This window comes from Oncorhynchus clarkii, chromosome 7 (genome assembly GCF_045791955.1).
Source record: "Oncorhynchus clarkii lewisi isolate Uvic-CL-2024 chromosome 7, UVic_Ocla_1.0, whole genome shotgun sequence".
In the NCBI taxonomy this organism is placed as follows: Eukaryota; Metazoa; Chordata; class Actinopteri; order Salmoniformes; family Salmonidae; genus Oncorhynchus; species Oncorhynchus clarkii.
The window spans coordinates 70,333,349-70,344,087 of record NC_092153.1 but is presented as its reverse complement, the minus strand read 5'-3'; positions in this window follow the sequence as shown (position 1 = coordinate 70,344,087).

Sequence of the window (10,739 nt, the reverse complement as noted above, 5' to 3'; positions counted from 1 at the left end):
GTGTAACGTTGCAGTGACATGAACAGGCAAGCACCAGTAGTTGATTTGGAACCCCATTCGCTTTTGCAGCAGCTGCTCTTCCTGGGGTGCACAAAACACACATGACAAGTAACAAAACATTGGTACACTTGTAGACATGGACATTCACACAAATGTAAAATACAATGATATTTAAACAATACAACAAAAATATAATACAAACAATACAATAAAACATGTCCCATCACAGTCTCTGCAGTTAAGGTAATTTTGTTGTTCGAAATTGGAGATGGAATGGAGTTCGATGCGATCATCATGGCTCTGTATAATACTGTGCATTGCCGTGAATTTGTTTTGGACTTGGGGAGTCTCACCATCTCTTGGGGAGTCTCATGGTGACAACTCCAGTGTCCCCATCCCAGAGTACAAAGAATCAAGGCGTGACCTTGGACAACACCCTGCCGTTCTCTACCAAAATCAAAGCAGTGACTCGTTCATGCTTTACAACATCCGCAGAGTATGACCCTACCTCACACAGGAAGCGGCGCAAGTCCTAATCCAGACACTTATCTCCCATCTGGACTACTGCAACTCGCTGTTGGCTGGGCACCCTGCTTGTGCCATCAAACCCCTGCAATTTATTTAGAATGTTGCAGCCTGCCTGGGATTCAACTTACCCAAATTCTCCCATGTCACCCCGCTCCTCTGCACATTCAGCTGGATTCCAGTCAAAATTTGCATACACTAGAAGACCATTGGAACTTGCTTATGGAGCAGCAAGAGGAACTGCCCCTCCCTACCTTCAGGCTCTGCTCAAAACCTACCCGAGTACTCTGTTCTGCCACCTCTGATCTCTTGACCCCCTCACCCCTTTGGGAGGGCAGCTCCCACTCAACCCAGTTCAAACTCCTCTTTGTCCTCTTTCCCCAATGGTGGAACCAGCTTCCCCCTGAATCTAGGACAGAAGAGTCCCTGTCTATCTCTTCAAAGAGTATCTTAAATAATCCCACAGAACCTCCCCAAAAAAACATGTATTCTGAACAAATATATAAATGCAACAGGTCGGTTTCATGAGCTGAAATGTAAGATCCTAGAAATGTTCCATACGCACAAAAAGCTTATTTCTCTCTGTCAGTGAACAATTCTCCTTTGCGAAGATAATCCATGCACCTGACAGGGGTGGCATATCAAGAAGCTGATTAAACTGCATGTCATTAGACAGGTGCACCTTGTGCTGGGGACAATGGAAGGCCACTCTAAAATGTGCAGTTTTGTCGCACAACACATTGCCACAGATATTTTGAGGGAGTGTGCAATTGACATGCTGACTGCAGGAATGTCCACCAGAGCTGTTGCCAGAGAACTTACTGTTCATTTCTAGACCATAAACTGCCTCCAATGCGGTTTTAGAGAATTTGGCAGTATGTCCAACCGGCATCACAACTGCAGACCACATGTAACCACGCCAGCCCACAACCTCTACATCCGGCTTCTTCACCTGCGGGTTCGTTTGAGACCAGCAACCAGAATTTCTGCACAAGCTGTCAGAAACCGTCTCAGGGAAGCTCCTTTGCATGCTCGTTGTCCTCCACCAGGGTCTTGACCTAACTGCAGTTCGGTGTCGTAACCGACTTCAATGGTCAAAGGCTCACCTTCGAAGGCCACTGGCATGCTGGAGAAGTGTGCTCTTCACGGATGAATCCCGGTTTCAACTGTACCCGGCAGATGGTGTCGTATGGGCAAGCAGCTTGCTGATGTTGTGCACAGAGTTCCCTAAGGTAGCGGTGGAGTTATGGTATGGGAAGGCATAAGCTACGGACAACGAACACAGAAATACTGTGATGTGATCCTGAGGCCCTTTGTGAAGCCCCTTTTTTATTAAGGTATCTGTGACCAACATATGCATATCTGTAGAAAGAGGGAGGGAAGCGCTACTAAGGTACACAATAGTACATTTTGGTAGATTAAGGTGCTCTTTGGTAAAAGGGGTAAATTGGTCATCAAAAAGAGAGGACCAAGGCACTCTTCATATAATTGATTAAAATGCCTTTATTAGTATGGCACATTCAATAGAAAAACGTTTTTTTTTTAAAACCGACGCGTTTCGGCTGCATGGCCTTCATCAGAGTACAAAAAAAAGGAATACACGGTCCTCTTTTTAACAGCTTTTCAATTAGCCCTAATTGGAAGAGGGAGTGGTTACAATTGATTGGACACACCTAGTAAGCAATACTATACACATTAAAAGGTGAAATACTGTAGCTATGTTATCATTAAAAATACAACTCCAAACTAGAAGTATCAGAACACTAAAAAGTAGTTCTAACCTACAGTAGTGTGGAGTAAAGACATATGTGACAGAAGTCTACCGTCAATTAGACAATGATGAATTCTACCAATCTCTTACCTTCAACCCTAACGAGGACCTAAAAACAGAATTGAAAGGGATCCTCACAGAAGCTAAGGAGAATGGCTACATTTCAGACAATGAGTTCAGATTTATTTTCAAGGACAGTATGGCTTCTTTTTACCTTCTTCCAAAGGTCCACAAAAATGTTAAATCCCCCAGCAGACCAGTCATTATTTGTAATGAAAGTCTGACAGAACCCATCTCTAAGTACATTGATTACTTTAAGCTTTTTCTGACGTCACTCCCAGCCCATCTTCAAGATACCACAGATGTGTTGAACAAAATTAAGGAGTTGAACAGTATAGGTACAGCTTCCTTTTTAGTCCCCATGGATGTGGAGTCTCTATACACCACCATTGAGCATGAACAAGGTTTGGCAGCTATGCACCATTTCTTGAGTACCCGACCTGAGACTGAGATCAGAATTCATTGTCTCACTGACTGAATGGACTCTTAATCATAACATCTTCATCTTTCAGGACCGTATCTTTAAACAGGTCAAAGGGTGTGCCATGGTAGCTACCGCCCTTCCTACGCTGGCTTGTAAATGGGAAAATGACTTCATTTTGGATCCTTCTAATAACCATTTCTTTGACCGGATTATATGGTGGGGACTCCATATTGATGATGTTTGCCTGTTTTGGTCCGGCTCAGAAGATGAACTTATTTCCTTCCACCAATACCTTAACAACATCAACCCTAACATCAAACTAACTATGGAGTACAGCAAGGATAACATTCATTGTTTGGACCTCGGCATTAGTAAAAATGACAAAGTTTATTTGCACACATCAATCTTTAGGGAGCCTACAGATGGGAATACCATTCTGAGGGCAGACAGCTTTCACCCCAAAAGGCTAAAAGAAAACATTCCATGTGGCCAATTCCAAAGAGTCCACATAATTTGCAATCAGGAAACAGACTACAGTGTCAAATCTGCTGGATTGGAGAATCGCTTCTTGAATCAGTGCTACAGCGTTCAGGTCCTGAAAGATGCCGGTATAAGGGCTGGATTACTTGACAGAGAGAACTTGTTGCGAAGGGGAGAGCCTCGTGATACATCAGAGAGATTGTATTTTGTTACATAAGCATGCTCTCAAAAGCAGAGAGCATTAAAAGATTCATTCAAATAATTGGGGAATCATCCAAAGTTATACGCTACTAAGCCAAGTCTTTCCTGAGCCACCAGTCATAAGCTTTAAGAGATGTCCTACCCTAAATGACAAATTAGTCCACAGTTATCTTCCGGGTGACTCAAAAAACTTGTCTTGACCACAAACCCAAGGGCTCTTTTAAATTTAACCATTGCAGTAATATTGCACAGAAGTATTTTGTTGACACAGCTTCTAAAATTGAGTATTACGTCAAGCATTTCATTAACTGTAAAACCACTCATGTCATCTATAGATTGGAATGTCTACAGTGCAAGGTGTTCTACATTGGACGGACAAAGAGACGCCTTCAAGACCGCTTAGCGGAACACAAGTATGCCATACGGGTAGGTAATGAAGACTACCCCATGGCAAGGCACTACAAGTCCCTACACCATGGCAACCCTGCCTCCCTACAAGCTATGGGTATTGATCATATTCCGGCCTCTATTAGAAAAGGGGACCGTCTTAAACAGTTAAACCAAAGGGAAAGTTTTGGGATTTACAAACTACAGGTACCTAAATACCCTGGTTTAAATGAAGATATGGATTTCTCACCCTTCCTGTAGGGTCGTGATGGGTCCATTTGCTGTCATCTAGTGGACATTTTGCTCAATTGCCCTCAGCTATGGTTCGACTGTTGTTCATGTTTTGCTGTGTTCTAGTGTACTATGGAATATATAGCTTTTTTATTCTTGACACCTCTCCCAGTCCTATGTAAGGTTAGAACTATCTTTTAGTGTTCTGATACTTCTAGTTTGGAGTTGTATTTTTATGATAACATAGCTACAGTATTTCACCTTTTAATGTGTATAGTATTGCTTACTAGGTGTGTCCAATTGTGTAACCACTCCCTCTTTCAATTAGGGCTAATTGAAAAGCTTTGTATTCCTTTTTTTTGTACTCCCTGACGAAGGCTATGCAGCCGAAACGTGTCGGTTTTTAAAAAAAACTTTGTTTCTATTGAACGTGCCATACTAATAAAGGCATTTTAATCAATTATATGAAGAGTGCCTTGGTCCTCCTTTCTTTTTTATATGCATATCTGTATTCCCATCCATTGATTAGGGCCTAAAGAATTTGTTTCAATTGACTGATTTCCTTATATGAACTGTAACTTAGTAAAATCTTTGAAGTTGTTGCGTTTTTATATTTTTGTTGAGTGTTATATTTCCAAAAGCCTTTTGTGAACTAACACGCACTTGAATCTTTCCCCCTTACTATATCCGACTTTGCTGATAGCTACTTCATTGTGTACTTACTATGACTGTGATATGTGGTTGTCTCACCCAGCTATTTTAAGATGAATGCTGTAAATCCTTCTGGACGAGTGTCTGCTAAATGGCTTAAATGTAAATATCTTGTGGAGAATGTATGGGTGTCTGAGCTGAATTTTATTTCATTATGCAGACAATCTGGAATATTCATTACATTACTACATCTCATAAAAACTAGTAGAGAAGCACTTAATCTCTCATTAACCCTCAACCAAGAAAGACTGGCATGCATGTTAGTTCTGTATGTGCAGTTAACGGCAAGGTGTGCTGCTCTGTTATGAGTCAGCAGTAGCTTTTCGAGGTCTTTCTTTTGCTGCACTTTACCATATTAACGGACAGTAATTAAGATGGGACAAGACCAGAGCCTGAACAGCTAGTACAAGTTATTGTTGTGCCAAAAAACAGAACATGTATATATATATATTTTTTAAACAACTTCAGAACCACTTTGTCAATATGACTTGACCATGTTAATATAGCTTCCAATGTTATACCTAGGAGTTTAGCTTCCTCAACTTGCTCAATGGTTGAGGTGTAGGTCTTAGAATGTTTTAAACCAAATACAATGCTTTTAGTTGTATTTAAGACCCGTTTATTATTATCACCCATTCTGTGACTGGCTGTAATTCCTTATTTAGAATGTCAATGAGCTCACTGACTTTGGGTGATGAAATGTAATGGAATCATTCACATACATAGTCATTCTAGCTTTGTGTAAGACCAGTGGCAAATCAATTGTAAAAATAGATAGGACAGTTGCCTTGGGCTGTTACTCTTAATGGACACCGCACTGTACATATCTGCTGTTAGAGAAGCTTCCATTGAAGAACACTGGGTTCTATTGCATAAATCATTCTCCAACCATTTGATGGTAGGTGATGTAAAGCCATAGCAAGTGAGTTTCTTCAATAACAATTTATGATCATTAACATCAAAAGCTGCACTTAAATCTAACAATACAGCTCCAACTATCATCTTATTATCCATGTATTTTAACCAATCATCTGTCATCTGAGTCAGAACAGTACAAGTTGAGTGCCCTTCTCTATATGCATACTGAAAGTCAGTTAATTTGTTCTCTGAAAAATAGCAAACACAATTCTCTCCATCAGTTTACTAAGAGCAGGCAGCTGTTAGAGCCAGCAAATTGTGCTTTACTATTTTTAGGCAGTGGAATTACTTTAGCTTCCTTCCACGCCTGTGGACACACACACATTTAAGCTTTAGCCAAAGATATAGCAAATATGGTTGGAAATTCAGTCTGCTACCATTTTCAATAGTATCCCATCAATGTTGTAATGTTGTACTATACCTGGCAGCTTATGGATAACAATTGTTTTTCCACCTCCCACATTAACTTGACCAAATTCTTTCATTATTAGATATTTTATACAAAAATAAAATGTTGTCATTTCACTTTCCTAGTGAAATAGTAATTGAAATATATATATATATACATACATATATTTCAATGTTTTTTTATTTAACTAGGCAAGTCAGTTAAGAACACATTCTTATTTACAATGACAGCCTACCCCGGCCAACGCTGGGACAATTAGAGCCGGATGTGATGCAGCGTGGATTCGAACCAGGGACTGCGTGACTTAGACTGCTGCACCACTTGGGTGATTGGTAATATTGAAAGATTTTGTTAGAAATGACCCATCAACTTCAATGAACGATGGAGATTAATTTGGCTTTCTGCCCATGATATCAGGTACTCAAGTCTTTTTCCATTGTGTTTTATGTCATTTATCTTGGTTTTGTAATATAATTTCATTTTTTTGTTAAGTTTAGTCAACATTTCTCAATTTAAATTATGTCAACCAATCAGCTGAGCAGCCTGACTTCTTTGCCACCTTTTAGGCATAATTTCTTTGAACCATGCAGTTTTTCAATTCATCATCAATCTAGAGGGCTCTAACAGTTTTTAACATTTTTATTAGGATCTCACATTGCCATTACCTATACATAATACGAGTTATACATAATACACCCCCCGACCCCCCAGAACCTCATGTGCATATATGAATTTAAACATAACATATTACAATATCCTCTAAGACCAACTTCAGTTGTTCAAGACATTTGTGAATTAATCTCTTAAAACAACTACTTGGCAAGTTTTTGGAACATTCTGGCAAGACGTTCCAGGTCTTTACTGCCCTGAAACTAAAAGCTATCTTGCCCAGCTCTAATTTGGGGTTTGGTGGTCTAAAGGAGACCAAGGTTCTGCTCTGTGTTACGACAGCGTTTGTCTTTCACCATATTCAATTTATACTATATACCGGTAGGTCTTTCAGTGGTTAATTTAATGAAAAAGGATTTGTGTATTTTCTGTCAGTTCCTTGACTGTCGGCCATTTGAGTGCATTATGTAACTCTTTGGAAGACCTCTTGTAACCACATTATAGAACCATTCTGGCTGCCTTATTTTGCGCTATCTGCAGTCTGTTTAGGTCACCAACACTTGCATTACTCCAGATGATAGAGCAGTACAGTAGTTAATTTGACTATGGATGAGAGCTTGAGGTTTGTTTTAAAATTTGCTCTGGCATATATTTCACAATGCTGTGAATACACGAGGTTCTGATTTTGTTGCAGAGCTGTGAAATGTGTGATGAACAAGAGAGACCGTGTGCTGCTAAACAACAAACAGCCGTGTCTCTAAATCCTCTTCTATTGGTGTCCGCCAACTGTCAGCTGTAAGGAGGGTAGCGTCTTCCTTCTCCTCTTCGTACATATTAGCATTGCCTTGGTTTCCTTTATATTTAGCACTCATTTGTTCTGGGTTATCCAATTTGAAATACTTATGTCAGCTTCAAGAGCCTCTTTCAACAGCCCTACAGAATTGCCTGTTACATACAGTGGTATCATCAGCAAACATGGTTGCCATATATTTGGATAGCACCAGAGGGAAAACATTTGTATACAGCAAGTACAACATTTTACAGCTAATTTCCCTCTTAAATTAAGTGGAAAATTTTAAGGGTGCCCACGAGGTCCCTTAAGTGCTTCATTCAGTATGGGTGTCAATTTAAATATCATTTTTGGAGTTGAATGTTGCTTTCCTCTGCCCTGTTTGCAAATGGAAAATATCTACCAGAAAGCTAGGTGTATAGCTAGCTAGCTACTTAGCTAAACAATGGAATGTGCACAATCCATGGCTACCTGGCTAGCTCGCAAGCTACCTACTATGTAAGCTCACCTGACATGCTAGAAAGTAATAGAAACTAGTTGAGAAAAAAGTAACTCCAAGAAACATCCTGTCTTGAATGTAGAAGTTCTATTTTGTGATCTCCTAAAATAAATGTGATTTTATTTGACGAGATCACCTTCATACAGTGAATCGTGGTAACCAGAGAATTTCTGCCATACATGCCTTCAAACTACTGTAAAACCCCTTAAGTATGCCATTACCTAAGGAAAACGTTTGCGCGGCCCTATGCAACCGCCTTAAACAATTCCCCTAGGTAAGGGGAAATTATTCCTTGAGGTAAATCCTTAAGGGATACACTGAAGATGTTTTATGCAACCAGGCCCTAAGTTATTGATCTGTTAAATCAACCAGAGCTGTTGCAGTCGAGTGATCCGTACGGTATGCATGCTGGTAGGCTTTGAGCATTTTCATTTGTTCTATATACTCCCATACATGGTTACTGACAATTACTTCAAATCAATCAAATTTATTTTTATATAGCCCTTCGTACATCAGCTGATATCTCAAAAGTGCTGTACAGAAACCCAGCCTAAAACCCCAAACAGCAAGCAATGCAGGTGTAGAAGCACTTCCAAAATCTTACTAAATGACGGCAGTAGGCTACTTTTTGATACACTAAAATGTCATTTTTTTTTGTCTTTTGGAATTGGACACAATTTTGCATGCTTCCATTCATCTAGGAAACTTTCCCTTGAGTAATGGGAGGTTAAAAATAAGCTTAATTAGCGCTGCAATATAGGGTGCTGCTAGTCAGTCGTTTTTTGTCAATGAGATCGAGCCCAGGTGACTTTTCCTCAGGTAAGCACATGAACGCTTTGAGCACTTCATTGGTTGATACCTGTGGTAATGTGAAACTGCAGGCTTTTGATGCCATGATTGTTTATTTTATTGACCAAATATCCCTTTCATTGACAGAATGACTCATTCTGCCTAACATGCTGACCAGACCGCTCGCGCACCAGATGTGATCAGGACAAGCAGGTTGAAATATCAAAACGAACTCTGAACCAACTATATTAATTTGGGGACAGGTCGATAAGCAAACTTTTATGGCAATTGTGATGTCCTCAAGCACTGCAATGCAGTGGCTTAGACCGCTGGGCCACTCAGGAGGCCCCACAGTTAATTTCTTAACAGGTGCATGCTTTGTCAACAACTGGCATGAATAATTTTAGAAATACTTTAAGTGTTGCATCTGGAATCACTTCCTCGTACACATCAGACCAACATACATGTTTTACATCATCAAAACATTTTGTATGATCTCTTATATACTGTGGGGAGAACAAGTATTTGATACACTGCCAATTTAGCAGGTTTTCCTACTTACAAAGCATGTAGAGGTCTGTCATTTTTATCATATGTACACTTCAACTGTGAGAGACGGAATCTAAAACAAAAATCCAGAAAATCGCATTGTATGATTTTTAAGTAATTAATTTTGCGTTTTATTGCATGACATAAGTAATTGATACATCAGAAATGCATAACTTAATAATTGGTATCAGAAACCTTTGTTTGCAATTACAGAGATCATACGTTTCCTGTAGTTCTTGACCAGGTTTGCACACACTGCAGCCGTGATTTTGGCCCACTCCTCCATACAGACCTTCTCCAGATCCTTCAGGTTTCGGGGCTGTCGCTGGGCAATACGGACTTTCAGCTCCCTCCAAAGATTTTCTATTGGGTTCAGGTTGGGATACTGGCTAGGCCCCTCCAGAACCTTGAGATGCTTCTTACGGAGCCACTCCTTAGTTGCCCTGGCTGTGTGTTTCGGGTCGTTGTCATGCTGGAAGACCCAGCCACGACCCATCTTCAATGCTTTTACTGAGGGAAGGAGGTTGTTGGCCAAGATCTCGCGATACATGGCCCCATCCATCCTCCCCTCAATACGGTGAAGTCGGGCCTCCCGGGTGGCGCAGTGGTTAGGGGCGCTATACTGCAGCGCCAGCTGTGCCACCAGAGACTCTGGGTTTGCGCCCAGGCTCTGTCATAACCGGCCACGACCGGGAGGTACGTGGGGCAACGCACAATTGGCCTAGCGCCGTCTGGGTTAGGGAGGGTTTGGCCGGTAGGGATATCCTTGTCTCCTCGCGCACCAGCGACTCCTGTGGCGGGCCGGGCGCAGTGCGCGCTAACAGGTGCACAGTGTTTCCTCCGACACATTGGTGCGGCTGGCTTCCGGGTTGGAGGCGTGCTGTGTTAAGAAGCAGTGCGGCTTGGTTGGGTTGTGTATCGGAGGACGCATGACTTTCAACCTTCATCTCTCCCGAGCCTGTACGGGAGTTGTAGCGATGAGACAAGATAGCAGCTACTAAACAATTGGATACCACGAAATAAGAAAAATACGATGAAGTAGTCCTGTCCCCTTTGCAGAAAAGCATCCCCAAAGAATGATGTTTCCACCTCATTGCTTCACGGTTGGGATGGTGTTATTGGGGTTATACTCATCCTTCTTCCTCCTCCAAACACGGCGAGTGGAGTTTAGACCAAAAAGCTCTATTTTTGTCTCATCAGACCACATGACCTTCTCCCATTCCTCCTCTGGATCATCCAGATGGTCATTGGCAAACTTCAGACGGGCCTGGACATGCGCTGGCTTGAGCAGGGGGACCTTGCGTGCGCTGCAGGATTTTAATACATGACGGCGTAGTGTGTTACTTATGGTGTTCTCTGAGACTGTTGTCCCAGCTCTCTTCAGGT